Below are 14,982 nucleotides of genomic sequence, written 5' to 3' on the forward strand. Positions count from 1 at the left end.
GAAGTGTGCTACACAAATAAAGTTCCCCTGCCTCATTTTAAACTCACATGTGGTTTTTATCAGATTATTTTTTCAGTGCAGTCAAATAAGCAGAGTTACTGAGCTCCTACATTATACGCTTATATTTCCTTTAGAGCTATGTTGTTGGCCCCTAGAGTAAATGTCAGCTGCTGTGTTCTTTGGGATCCTGTATGTACCTCTTAAAGGGAAGGCCATAACCTTGGCTAAACTAGAAACCTGCTCTCACATCATTACTCATGCTGCTGTCTGCCTCCTGCCAGCTGTAGCTCAGGTATAACACAAGGCCATAAGCTATCTCAACTGGGTGCAACAGAGCCTCAATAGATGATGCATGTACTTCAACTGTATTCCCACACACATTCAATCTCACTTATTTTTTTTACTATTTGTTCTTACCTTTTGGAAACGATCATGATCGTGAAACGGCAAATGGCTGAAGCTACTTTACGACCTGAGGCCTATCTTGTATCTCACTTTCATGGCACTTTATCTGTAGTAGCCCCTTTGGAGGGGCGTCATAAATCTGGCACCTTCAGAGGATGCTTGAGTTCAAAGAGTGCTGGGAGTGTGAGTGCTGTTTGGAATAAAATGCTTAAGAGAAGTTTGAATGGACTGGCTCAGTGTGTTGGCAGACCCAATCACCAGTCTGGACCTCCTCCCACCGTCTTATATAAAGATCCTAATGAGAGCTGTCTGGGACCAGCAGTGATGAACAGTGATAAAGAGATCGCAGATAAGACCGCTGCCAGGGAGCGGGACGGCGCTCAGCTGGAAATGAGGTAAAACAATGGATTTAGAGTCATCAGGTCTGGGTCAATGGAAGGACATATACGAACTATTCAATCAACTGTACTGTAAACTCTCATGTTTCTCATGTAAAAAAATGAGGAGTTGGCTGTGACGGCATGGCTCCCTGGAATTAACTGCAGATCACACAGTGTAGGATAACAAGATCAGAGAGCGGGGTTGCCATGGTGTAGTTAGCAAACTTGGGTTTGCATACGCATAACAGGATCAGCTCCAGACCTGCTATAAAACGCTAAGTGGGACTCGACAACGCATGGGTGAGATTTGTGGAATCCCAATGTGATTTCCGGGGCAAAGCAAACAGGCACTGATGAACCTTTGAAATACCCAAGGGGGGGCGGGCGTGTGGGAGCAGCTTGGCTTCACATATGGGGTCATCTGGCTCTATTGTCCCTTAATGCACAGAGGTTGAATATTTGTATTGGAACCATGTATGAGGTCAATTTCCTTGGGATTTACTGCAGGATTTGTATGAATACAATATAACATTTATTAGAAAATATCCAGTGTTTAGTTTCCAAAACAGCTGGAGCTTGAGGAAAAGACAGATCCTGTTTCTGTGAACAAGATGCACGTGAAGATAATGAGCTAATGTCATCTGAAAGGCTGGGAGTGGTAAAATGTTATGGAAGGATACCAGCTGTAATATAGCTAGAGAAGAAGCGCAGACACCTGGATATACATTGTTAGCAATATAAGCAATGCTAAGAAACATTTACAGTACCTGCCTTGGAGCTGTCATATTTAATATACAGTACATTGTAAGTACAATTTGATTTCTTATGGTATCCAATACTACATTACTGCTCTGATCATTTTGAGAATTGTTGCTTTGGTAACTAAGTTTTTTTGAATGGAGACTCATTCTCACTCTAAAAAAAGAGAAACAAAAAAGTAAAACAAACAAAACACAATCATGTGAGGCTTGTTAGTGTTCATTAATAGAGTGATAATACACCTTTGAACCTACTCACAGGTAAAGGAGAGCCCTACTAGCACACTTAAGACCTTTACATACTCCACTAGAACAGAAGAATTTGCTTGTTTTCGCGAGGTGGCAAGAACAACAACTTTTCGTGGCTGGGACATTTCATACTTCACGAGAAACTGTAGAAAGTGTAGTACGGTACTCCTGAGAGGTCCTCATAGGGCCCTCTCACTGCAGCACACGTCACGGGACACAGCAACAGCACAGTGACAATGGCACAGACGGCAGTTTTTTAGTTAATGGAGGAGGAGCTACTACAAACTCAGAGCTTTGATCCAGACAACATGGATTTGTGTGAGTTTGCGATCTCAATAATGCTTAAGAGAACATAACTAAATAGGATTCCAAATTCCATTTGCTGACTCCAGGAGAGGTGTTACATCATTGATTATAGTTTTAATCGCTTCAGCCTGTTAATGCAAATGCAAACACAGAAAGAGAACCGGTGCCAACCAATACTTAAAAAACAGAATGGGACAAATTAGCTGCCTAATGACTCCGTTCCCCCCATACACATACAACATATCACCACGGCCATATGTTGAACAGTTCACACACAGTTCAACAATATCCTGCTCCGTTGACACAGTTATCATGCAAATGATCTGCACATGCTGTCATTCACATTAATATCATTACTTTTATCGTGTATCATAATTTAATGTCCTTGAATGGCTTGATGTAATTGTGGATGGGGGGAAACAGTTAAACATAATGGAGATATTTAATGTCTGAAAATTCAGTCCGTGTGTTGCTGGCTAAAACTTTTGGTGAATAAATGCATTCAAATTACTTCCAGGCTAACTATTGAGACCGTAATGTGCATACAAAGTATAAATAAAATATATTGTGGGAACATTTTTTTTCCAGCACTGACTGACGGGAGGGTTAAAAATATGGATATATTATTGCCCGTTCTGAATAATAATGACAACATCAAACAAACATAAAGAAAGTGGCAAAACTGTGCACCACAGGCTGGGGGAGGACTGACCTTCATGTGGGCCTCAGTCTGCTGGGTTTATCCACAGTGTTTTTTTGCAGGACAAAAGTGAATTCTGAGGAGAAAAGGGAAGTGGGTGGTGTTGTGTTCTGGAATCTCCATTAGCCCGGCACTGTAGGGAACAGAGCAGCTCAGCCGCGTGTCTGTGAGTCTACGGATTTGGTAGCCGAGGGCCCTTTTAACAGCAAATGCAAAGCTCACTGTCAGTGGACTGTTTTATAAGGATAATGTGTGCTGAAATCAAAGACTCAGGTGAACCCTGCACGGACCTCATCTATGCTGTGTTCAACATGCAGCAACATTAAGACAGAAGCTAAATCATTTCTGCCCTCATGCTGTTTTCCACTCAGATTAACTAAAACCGTGCGTCACCAAAACCCAACCTCAGCCTATTTGGCTGAATTAAAGTTGCCAAATTGGACAAATGAGCACCCTAATGTCCGGTCTGCGATTGCCAGTGTGTCAGTTTGATTCCGGCTGACCTGTGTTGTTTGGACTGAGGCACTGAACAGACATGTGCTCTAACTGCTGCCGGTGCCAGTCAACAGGATGCTGGAGACTTTTATCCTCTGTGCACTGATTGAGATTAATGGCTTGATGTTGACTAGTGAGGAATAAACAACAAGATGGGGATTTCACATTTAGGTCCAGATTAAGATGCACTAATTTGTGTGTGTGTGTGTGTCAGTAAGGAGTAAATATAGTTCTTATATATTGTAAGGATTATGGGAGTAGCTTTGGAGTAAAAGGGTTGAAGCTGTCAATACATCAATAGTTGATGTATTTTTATGAGTAAAGTAAAAAATTGTGTTTCATAAAATAAATACAAAAACAGTCAACATCACACTCAGCATTTGATCAGCATAATGGAGCACTGGTGGAGACCATATCTGAGCTAAAAGTAATGTGAAGTGTTTTGGAGTGAGATATATATGGCAATGTTAGGAGGCGTCCCCAACTGGTCACTTGAGGAACTGCAGTTTTAGTCACTTATTATAATCTAATCTGTCCGAATTACAGTCACTGCTGTAATACATTTTGTCACAGGAGCAAAGTAAATAAAAAATATAGTTAACAAATGATTTTGGCAAAACTTGCAAACTTAACCAAACAGGAGAGTGAAACTTTGTATTTTAGAGTAAGAACAAATTGTCTTTTTACTTGCATGAGGAGTAACAAAGTAAAAAACCATTTGGACCCTTTTTTGGCTAACATGCTGTAGGGGATGTGTGTGCAGTAGTCTGTTATTGAGGGATGGACATAATGAAAAGAGACATAACCCTAACCCATGAGAAGACAGGGAGAGGGCTCAGGTGACCCTCAAGAAAATGTTTGATGCAGGAGAAGAAGACTGCAGCCGAGATGGAGAAGAAGTTGTTTTCGTTTCGAAAACATTCTCCGTAAATGGTGTCGTTTCAGTAAATGCGTGCATCCACACGAATCCGCAAAAACCACTGACAATGCTGTAGTACATGTGCCAGGCCTGTGGCGTAATGCTGTAACGCCACCACAGAAGCACTCCAAAAACAGAGAAGAAGACACGGGGCATGCACATGAAACTTGTGCGATGTAAACAGAGTAACATGGATCTAAAAAGTTCTTAGTTATTAGTAGTATAGGAGCAGATTTTGCTGTTAAAAGCAAAAACAAACTCTGTAGTTTGTTGCTGTCGGAGTGAGCGTGTGCAGGTTGTGTCGTCATCGTTTCAGAAAAGTAGCGTTTTGAGGCGTCCACACAGAGACATGGACAGTGTTACTTATCCAACTTATCCACCCTGGGGCCCGTTTTCATAAGTTGTTGTTTTCGCACCTCTGAAACACCGCTGTGTGGACGAAACGCCTAAATGCCATTTTTGTTTCCGTGTGGACGGGGCCTAAAACCTAACCAATCAGGCAAACATTTTTCTTGGTTTAGTGTCCATCATTCATCAAGACAACTGAGGTTTCAGAGTCCAGGTGTGAGGCTGTTATAAAATGCCCTGTGTTGTCTGAAACTTTATTCCACCTATATTTTAAGTATAAAAAAAATAGTGTTTCTTATATTAAGTGATTGTTTTGATAAATGCGACAATTCTGTTAATCAGCTTCTGATTTCATGAAAAATGCATGGGCTACCAGCAGGAAGCTCAGCAGGGAGCTTTGGTTTCCAGGGGTTGTTGCTCGATACAGAGGAGGCATCCAAATTATGCATTGCTCCAAATTGGCTCCCTGTGTCTTTCAGTCCTCCACACTGCTGCTGCTGCTGCAAAAAAAAACATCCTGGCATTACAACCAAAAAGTTTCAGACTGTGAAACTCTGTTATCAAGACCGAAAATGTTCCTCCACCCTTGTGACCCTTGTAACTAGAAAGATCAGCGGCACTGATTCAATCCCCTGTGCCGACAGAGACATGCATTCCTGTTGTGATCTGTGATGAATGGCCATTTAAGTAAAGAGAACATCTATAGGCTCTCTCTTGTCATCTCCCTTTGTTGGGATGGATGCCGGCACTAATCTAACGGACAAAGCAAAACAAAACCAACACCCGGAGGAGAGTGAGCTGTTCCTTCTGTCAGGAAAAAAAGAAAAACAACACTATACTCCAGGGTGCTCATTGTGCCATAATACTGCTGACCTTTACCTTCAATGAAAAGATGTTATTGCTGTCCAAAAAAGCTCTGCAAATGTCACATATTAGCTTTTTTTTTGTTTGCTTTGGACAACTCTTCCCTGCAGTTTTTACAATGCTCAGTTAGATAACCCCATACTTTAAAGATAATGCAACAGCATTGAACAGGGATATTGATTTTAATGAAAACATTTATTAGCATCTTGTACTAGAAAAAAAACATTGTGTGCCATTTGTAAAAAAAAAACAAGTCTCTGCATGTGCGTTTTGATCCCATCATTTCATTATAGCAGATATTCAAATGAGTAGCCCTTGAACTCTATAAATGTCAACCCAATCAGCAGTCGCGCTGAGTGTCGACAGTGCGCCATTGTTTTACATGGCTTGTTAAGAAGCAGTGATTGTGGGTAAAAAAAAAGGACAAAGATCTCTGTGCATATGGAGAGCAGATCCTCTCCGCTGTCTCCAGGAGAGCATCCAGAAAAAAAACTGGTTATAGAGAGCAATACCACGTCGTCTTAAAGCAGCTATTTAACGCCAAGATGTTCTGTACATCCAAACCTGTCCACTTTTGGATTCTTACAGTGGGCCAGATGGGTTCTACATAACCGCAAACACAGGTCTGTGTTCTGCTTACTGTAATGATGTGTGCAATTTACAAAACTGTCCCATGTAATCTCTGCTAAATCAAACTGCCACAGTAGATAAAGAGGCACGGAAACATCTGTCACATTGTCCTGCTTGTGGTCTATGTGCAAATGCAAATATGCTTGTGTGACGTCGCTGCTTCAGGACATTCAAACACGGTGATAAAAAAGGTCTCTGTGATGACCTAATATCACCCCCTGATGGCCTTGTTGGAGGTCCTGAGCTCTGGGGTGTAATAAAACAGAACATCTGTTTGTGGCTCTAAACCAACAAATCTGTTGTCTCTACAGGAATAGTGACTGAGTTTTGAGGGGTGGGTTTAGTTACACTGTACCACACACTGCAATATATAAATGAATTCAGGTAACAACTTAGAAAGATTAGAAAGTAATGTAAAATTTAGTTCATTGTGGCTGAAAAATTGTAGGACTTTTAGCTCTCTAATGGTCCTTGAATGCCTCATATGTGACATAAGCTCAAAACTGTGTAATATAAATCACTTCTTTCTAGATGCTTTAATCAAAAATTGACCAAAAACAATCACCACCAAAAATCTGTAAAATGAAAAGAAAAAAAACTGCACTTCTCAGCATAACTGTAATGCAGGACATGAGATTAAATTAGCATGCTAACTTCATAGCCGCAGACTTTGTAAGACCAGTGAGCCATTGTAACATCTAATCTGCTCTCAGTCCAAGAGAGAAAGAACTACTATACTAGATGTTGTGTTCTTTGACTAGTACAAAAGTCATCCAACAACTAACCTGTATGATGACTCAACATGCCCTGCAAGGCAGAAGCAGTTAACTGCCTAATGCCCGGTTTACACTGTGCAATTTTGGGCTGTCGCTGATGAAAGACATCGTAGGAGAATCGTGGAGATATCTTTGGTCGTGGCTGTAAATTGGTGGTCTTACGTCGCACTGTGAGGCAGGTTCCGGCCGTTGTCAGCGTCTTGCGACCAAAGATAAGCTAAGATAAAATTCTAGTGGTGTCAGAAATTTAGGATGACTGTCTCACAGACAGTGACAGATGCTACGACCTGTCGCTTCGCATCCACGTCTTCCTCCTCCTCGCATGTTGACGTGAGACGTAACCTGTGGTCACCTGCAATTCAGTAAATGGTCATCGTACAATGCGCATGCATCAAACTTGGCGATCGTACCAGCGTTTATTAGATTCACATTGCATAGTGTGTCATGCATTGGTCTTATAAGATCGCTAAAAATCGCACAGTGTAGAAAGGCCATTAGATGGGTTAGCTATGCAACACCTATGTACTCATATAATGGTGTCATCCATTTAGACTACTTTGATAAAGATTACCAAACAAACTTGAATCATTACACTAATACTAATCAATACGGAGTGCTTGGTGAGAATAAGAATTAGCAGCTGGATGGGTTCACTTCAGTGCCACAGGTGTCAATATTACAATAGTTTTTTGGACATTTACAAACTTAAAAATGACAGCACAAGAAAAGACAACTGATATAATGTCACTAATAAACAGTGAGGGGGACTAGTTTTCAAGGTAGTTTGAATTGAATTTATAGAAGTAATCTGACTTCTGATTTGTGTGTATACACAAAAAAGTGTAGACACCAGTGTTGCATTTGTGGCTCAGGAACAGCAAGTCGTCAATGTGTTCACCAAGTTTGAGGCAAGAGCCTGAGGCAGTATACCAGCCATGTGTTACATTAGATGAATAGCTTTATCCGTTCATCCTCGTAACATGTCACTCCAGCACACACAAATCTCAGTTCACATTCGGACAAAGAATCACCCAATAAAACTCAAAAGTAACAAGGTCTGATCTCATTATAAAAGCAAAGACACTGGCCTGAAGGAAGCCCATGGTCCTGAGTGTGTTTCAGCACCAGATTATGCAGCAGCCTTTCTCAGGGCCTCATTTGGGTCTTAATGAAACCCCCTGTCCTGCAAGGAGAGGGCTGGCTGATGACAGCGCTAGGCTTACCAAGGTTATTTATGTATACACACCAGGTTTCAAACTGACATCTGTATCTGTGTAACACCACAAAATATAAACAAGTAACAAAACAGTGAAGACAGAACTGACGATGTTAAATGTATTGCATGTATAATGCTATATATGGCCTTGAATGTGTAATATGCTCACAAGGCATATCTGCCTGAGACTGCATCTTTTAACTGGCTGCAGCACATACAGTATATGGCTAACATGCTAGGTTAGACAGCTACCTCAACTTCATCAAAAATGACAATAGGGCTTTGAGCTAATCTCTGATGTCTCCTATAGGGCCACGTACTGTAGTGGTCCTACTAAAGCTTCTTACGGGTGTGTTCGCTGTTGCCTCACTCTGAGGCAATTGCTCTGTTAGTGTGATTACTTGAACAAGTGAGAAATCTACCAAACAAGCAGTTCCAGACTGACTCACTGAAAGCAGCAAGGACCATCCATCCATCCATCATCCAAACCCACTTTGTCCTGGAGCCTATCCCAGGTATCTACGGGTGAGAGGCGGGGTACACCCTGGACAGGTCACCAGTCCATCACAGGGCAACACACACATGCAAACAACAATTCACACTCACACCTACGGGCAATTTAGAGTCACCAATCAACCTAACAAGCACGTCTTTAGAATGTGGGAGGAAGCCAGACCACCCAGAGAAAACCCACGCAGGCACAGGGAGAACATGCAAACTCCACACAGAAAGGCTCCAGTCAGAATCGAACCGTGAACCTTCTTGCTGTGAGGCAACCAATCAACATCATTGTCCTCTGGTTCATCCTTGGTTCACATACAAAATATGAGGGGAAAAAAAAAACATAAAAAGAGTTCTTGCACGGTAACAGCAACCCTTAGCTAATATGCCTTTGTTTTGTTAAACAAACAAAACAGGACTAAATTACCATTTTCTGCATTGGTCCAATACCAGGTGGGCTTTCCAGGAGATATCAAAGTAACTCCCTCCAGGTGGTCTAGAAAAACCTGACAGCATTCTCAGGGTGCATCTTGAGTGTCTGCAGGATTTCACTGGAACACAGCAGCTAATCAGTGCCTCACAACTTCCTGCACTGAGAGCTTTTTTTCTACAGTTAGCTGGAAGCAGAGACGTACAGGAAGTCTGCTGAGGTTTTCCTCTTCTCGGGGTGCTGTTGTCCCTACAGAAATCCCAGCCCCCCCCCCCTCTCCCCAGATGACATCTGTTTCAGCTTACAGCAGAACAATGTACAGGTCATCTGCAACTCTTTATTCAAGCCAAACTTCATAGATGCTCAGCCTCTCCTCTATCTGTGCAGCAGGAGCACTTTGGATGTACCACAAAGGGAAGTTCAAACACCCAAGAGGATGTGAAGCGTAGATTTTCAGAACAAAAGGCGTGTGTTTTTTTCTCCCCCCATTTGATCTCTTCCTTAAAAGTATTCAGGCATCAGCAGTGACTTTGATAACCCAGTAAAAGTCCCTGCCTGTCTCTTTATCCCTGGGATTTATTTCAAAAAAAGATGGCAAGAACAGCAGGGTGCTCCTGCTGCTGGTACGGTGTCACCACAGGGACAGTGCAGCAGCTGAGTCATGAGATTCTCTATTATCATATACAAAAGATTCGTATAGGCAAAATTACAAGGGCCTCATTTATATCACTTAAAATGCTGGACTGTTGTTTTTCTTTTTAAATATGTCAACATAAAATAAAATAAAAAAACTGACATATTCCAGTAAATGTAAAGGCCTCCTGACCTTCATGTCTTTTTTAATCTGTAGAATGCCTCATGCAGATCTTATTGCAGTTGCTTATGATCTTGGTCAGACTTCTCTCTATGAAAAAAATAACTTATATAACTTGATTGTGTACAGTTGCACAGGTAAAGGATGGCACTGAGTGGCTAGACAGGTTGATGTTAACATTTAAATCCAAGTGGTATTTTTATTTCATTTAATAGTAGAAAATAAAGGGGGTGGTTGACGTGTTTCAGCCAATTTATTCCCAGAATTTAAAGTGAAAGTAAAAGTAAAAGTAAATTAACAAAAAGATGGCCTTGCTCATAAATTTTAACTGGCTATTGAAACAAAAGGTGTTACGAGAGCATGTGAAACGAAAGAGAAAAAGGCTGTAAAGGTAGTGAGAATTCATTCCAGTATGCTTACAGCCCTGCAGGTTAATTAAAGTACATTTACATCCTGAGCCCTGATCCGCCTTATACTGTATGCAGCCCTGACATTGTTTCTGTGCTGAGATGGAAGCTGTGAAGCAGCAGCAGCAGGAGTGTGGTTGAAACTCTAGGCGGCACCATCTGGAGGCGTTTGGCTCATCCCTTTATAAACTATTGCAAACACTAACTGGAGGAAAAAAACATCTCAAAATTTGATATGGATTTTCTTTTCATGCCAGAATTTGAATCAATCAAAGAAATGTTACAGTAGACATTCAGGGCCATGCTAATGCTAACTTCTGGCTTGGCTAACTTCTAGCTTTTTGCCAAGTGCATGGCTGCAGTTGGCAGCAGGCAACAATGATATTTGTTATACAAGGTAATACAGTAGAAACATAGATTTTTTTTTGAATGTAATACTGTTTAGGACAGGAGAATATGCCCTGGCTGCATTATTGAAAATTATTGATCAACATAACAGTAAGTGTTTAGTTACACCTATAAATCACAATGGAAATCCACTCTGGATGATTAGAGTGTACGAATGATGAAAAGTGCACTAGCCCTCACATCATAGGACAATCTATAGCAGAGATTTGGCTATGTCAGTGACTGCTCTAGATCATGCAAAATCAATACTGCACAGCACTGTCATACAAGCTACATTCAGATCCCTACAATCCAATGGAACACTCAGACGTCTTAATAAATTACCTTGTTATGAAACACCTATTGTTTTTCTAATTCTTTGCTCCTAATTGACTGTGGCAGCTTGGATGTGGATAGCACTCCCTCCGCTTGTTCTTACCGAGACGTCTCTTTGACAGCTTCGTCTGAGGCTGAAAGAATAAAAATACCTGGCTTTCATCCGAAGCCCACCAGCAGGCCGATCAAATGAGGGCTTAGAACAAAACTTCTTTGCTGTCCGCACAGCAAGAGCAGCCGGTTTCCCATAGAAACACTTTTAATGGGTCAGGTAATCAACCTCCGAGTCTCCAGACTTTCCTTCCCCTGCACGTCTACACTTCCTGGCCAACATTCTCTGCATTTTTACATAATTTTAGACCTGAATGTGTTAAATACACAAGAGGATTAGGGCAACTGAAAAAATAAAAAAATTGTCATGACAGAAAAAAAATTAGTCTGACTTTTCTCTCAGAATTCTGACTTATTCTGAGATTAAAGTCAGAATTCTGAGAAAAAAGTCAGAATTCTGAGATTAAAGTCAGAATTCTGAGAAAAAAAGTCAGAATTCTGAGATTAAGTCAGTTGTCCTAATCCTCTTCCGTAGTTAAAGACACATGAAACGAAATATTTAACATTCCAAAAAAAGGTGTTAGCATCATTACATGTGTTCAAACTCAGGCTACGGTCACATTATGAGCCAGGATTTAGACCTGTCAATCATTTATAATTACAACTGCATCAAACTTGCAGGATGTCACTGTCCTCACATGTGCACATTGTACATGTCATATGTGTCAGCAACAGAAAGCGTCATATTAGTGAGACTGCAAGCCTCACTAATATTAGGAGGAGTTTGCACTGTGTGCATCACCGTTTTGTAAGAGGTTGAACCTGTCAGACATAACTCAGATTATATATTTCAAGCTAAGAACATTTGATTGAACAGTTAGGATGATACAGCAGTGGCTCAGTGGTGAGCAGGGTTGTCCAATAACCGGAAGGTCGGCGGTTCGACCCCAGCTCCTCCCTAGTCATTGTTGTGTGTCCTTGGGCAAGGCACTTTACCCGCATTGCCTCCAGTGCACTCACTGGTGTATGAATGCGTATGAATGAATCGGCGGTGGTCGGCGAGGCCGTAGGCGCACCTTGGCAGCCACGTCTCCGTCAGTCTCCCCCTGGGCTGTGGCTACCACTGGTAGCTCACCACTGCCACTGTGTGAATGTGGTGTGAAAGAATAATGCATCTCAATGTAAGCGCTTTGAGTGCCTACCCAACAGAGCAGAAAAGCGCAATATAAGACCAATGCATTATTATTATTATTATACAGTACTCACAGATATTGGAACATGGTGACATAGCTCTTGGCAACCACCAACATTTCTTTGGCAGGAGGAATAAAAGGTTCATTACCGATTAGATAAGGTTAAATAAAATAAACTGAGCCAGGCCTCAAAGGACACAGCTCCAAAGCCACACAAAAAAGGCTGATATTCAAAGATTTGGCTTATGTTCATATCAAATTGATCAGTATAATTTCCATATTTGGGTTGGAGTCAATTGATGGTTTGGGTTTCCCCAAAAACATTCATCGGGCCAACCGTTCGGCTACCATGGTAACAAGTCCTATGTCGTGTGTCAAGACATTTGACGTGTTTGTGCTAAAAACAAGCTAGTAACAGGCTAAACATGTCAAATGAGTTATCTCATTTAAGGCAGATTTATCTGACTTCCTATCTCCTTCTCAGTAAGACAGAACACAAACAATTTTTACAAAATACTGGAGCATTCCTCCGTGTAAAATAGAAAGTGTTTCCTGAACAGCAGTTGGGGTTCAGGCCAAAGAAAGCTGGGCGCAGCACAGTCTCGCCGTGCTATAAAATCATCACATGCATCGCGTTACATGATTTCTGGATAGTGAAGTTCAGACTTTCCAAATACTTATCTTTTCAATACTGTTTTTTTTTTTTTTTTAAGAAAAATACCTGCTAAATCTCTCCCCTGAATAGAGTGACATGGATCTCTCAGATAAAAACAGATCTCCAAATAATGTTGTTACAGCAAAGACACAGACTCATCACTTACTCTTAGACACTGGAAGTCTGCAGTGTGTCTTGGCGCGATACACCAGCAGCGTGATTGATTACTGTCCGGTTTGCATCCAGGCAGAGGGCCACGTCTCTGTGGCTGTTGGTGGATTGAAGGATGAAAGATCAGTCTGGAGCCCTGTGTGGTCCCGTAGCTCCAGAGGCCTCTTGCTCTGACAGCCTTCTCTCTTGCCTTGAACACACCTACATTCATCTTGTGAGAAAAATAGGAGTGGGAATACATAACTTCACGATCCTTACAGGACACACGGCATAGATTTTGCAAACTGTCTCAGCTTAAATTGTAGCCTTGGAAAGCAGGTCACTTACCGGGGCCAATAATCACAGCGAGGAATCAAGGAAATGTTTGGATATCACTCCTGATTTTTACAGTCTGATCAGATTAAAATGTATGCAGCTGTGACTCAAAAGGAAACAGAAACTAGATCCCCTGAGTATTTTTTTTTCCAACTCAACTTGCCTTCTACAGTACACTATCACTATTATTTGCAGTCTGCAAAATCTAATGCAAACAACTTGTTTTCATTTTTGCACTAAGTTTTAAGCATTTTAAGTGGACCGTTTCACAATGAAATGAAAGAATGTGTTCTCTGATCTGCACTCCACTAGGGCCTCCATGTCCTGCCCTGGCTGGCACATTTGACACACACTTATTGTTGTTAAAAAGTGACAATGCGGCAATACTCAATACACTCTCTTTGGAGGCGATATATATATATAGTATATACTTCCTAAAAGGTGTGCATAATTATTACACAACAGTGTGTGACACATAGCTGCTATCAGAACTTACTGATGCTCTGGATGCTTTAATAAATGTTATTTTGTTCAACAGTTAGTGTAAAACAAAGGATTTATAATATAATAATAATAATTTCCTGCACAAATGTCTCCATGTGTCCTCCTTCACCGTTCCTGACGGCATGACATCATCCTAACAACCAGCAGTGAGTTTCTGCTGTAACACTTATGCCATCCTGTGAATTTTTGTTGTTGTTGTGTAATTTTTTTAACACCAGATATAAAATATATATAATATATTTCATGACCCCTGTGAATAAATGGGGGCCATCAGAAGAACTATAAGTTGATGTAAGATATGAATCCATTATTCATACTTCCAGCTTTTTGTTATTGTATCTGTGGTTTAGAAAATGTGCATATTCTAAAAGTTAAAAGTTTCATAATACAAAAAATATAAGCAAATTGTGCAGCTACAGCATATACTTACCAGATCACTACCCTCTTCGGGGAGCCCCCTGCTGGTTAGGCACCTGCAATGCAAGTTAAAGAAATGAATAATTCATGACCATCTGTATGCTGGGAAACTTCAGAGCAAGCCAAACAGCAATACAGCCTGAGTCATAGCATTCAACACATCAACAAATCACACATAGCTGCCAGCTGCTGGCACAACATCATGAATCAAAATGCAGATACAACAACTGTTTGAGGTAAACTCTCTAATGCCAAAGGAGGCATATGCACAAAATGAGATCAGTTAAAAGTGGAATTATCCTGAGGGGAGAGAGCCATATTGTTTTAGACATCTTATAGTGTCAGGTTCACCCAAAAGGTGTGGACTAAAATGCAGGACAGATTGATGGTGCAAAAGGAAGGTTTAATGTTCACAAGCACATGTTCGGTACACAGGTAATCAATCGGATAAGGCAATGATACAAAAGGGTGTTCTGAGTTCTGTCCAGTCCAAAAACAAGGTTGAGAAACACAGATAGCAAACACTAGCAAAGGTATCCAGAAGGCAAAAATCCAAAAAACAAAGGAGGTAATACACAGGAGATCATTCACTATACTACTGGCTGGACATGCTTGGTAGACACACATGACGCTAAATTCATCCTTCCCCCAGCTTATACAGACCCTTTCCAAAAAATTAGAATATCAAGGAAAAGTTCATTAATTTCCATAATTCCATTCAAAAAGTTAACATTTCATACATTATAGATTCAGAG

Source organism: Parambassis ranga, chromosome 5 (genome assembly GCF_900634625.1).
Source record: "Parambassis ranga chromosome 5, fParRan2.1, whole genome shotgun sequence".
In the NCBI taxonomy this organism is placed as follows: domain Eukaryota; kingdom Metazoa; phylum Chordata; class Actinopteri; family Ambassidae; genus Parambassis; species Parambassis ranga.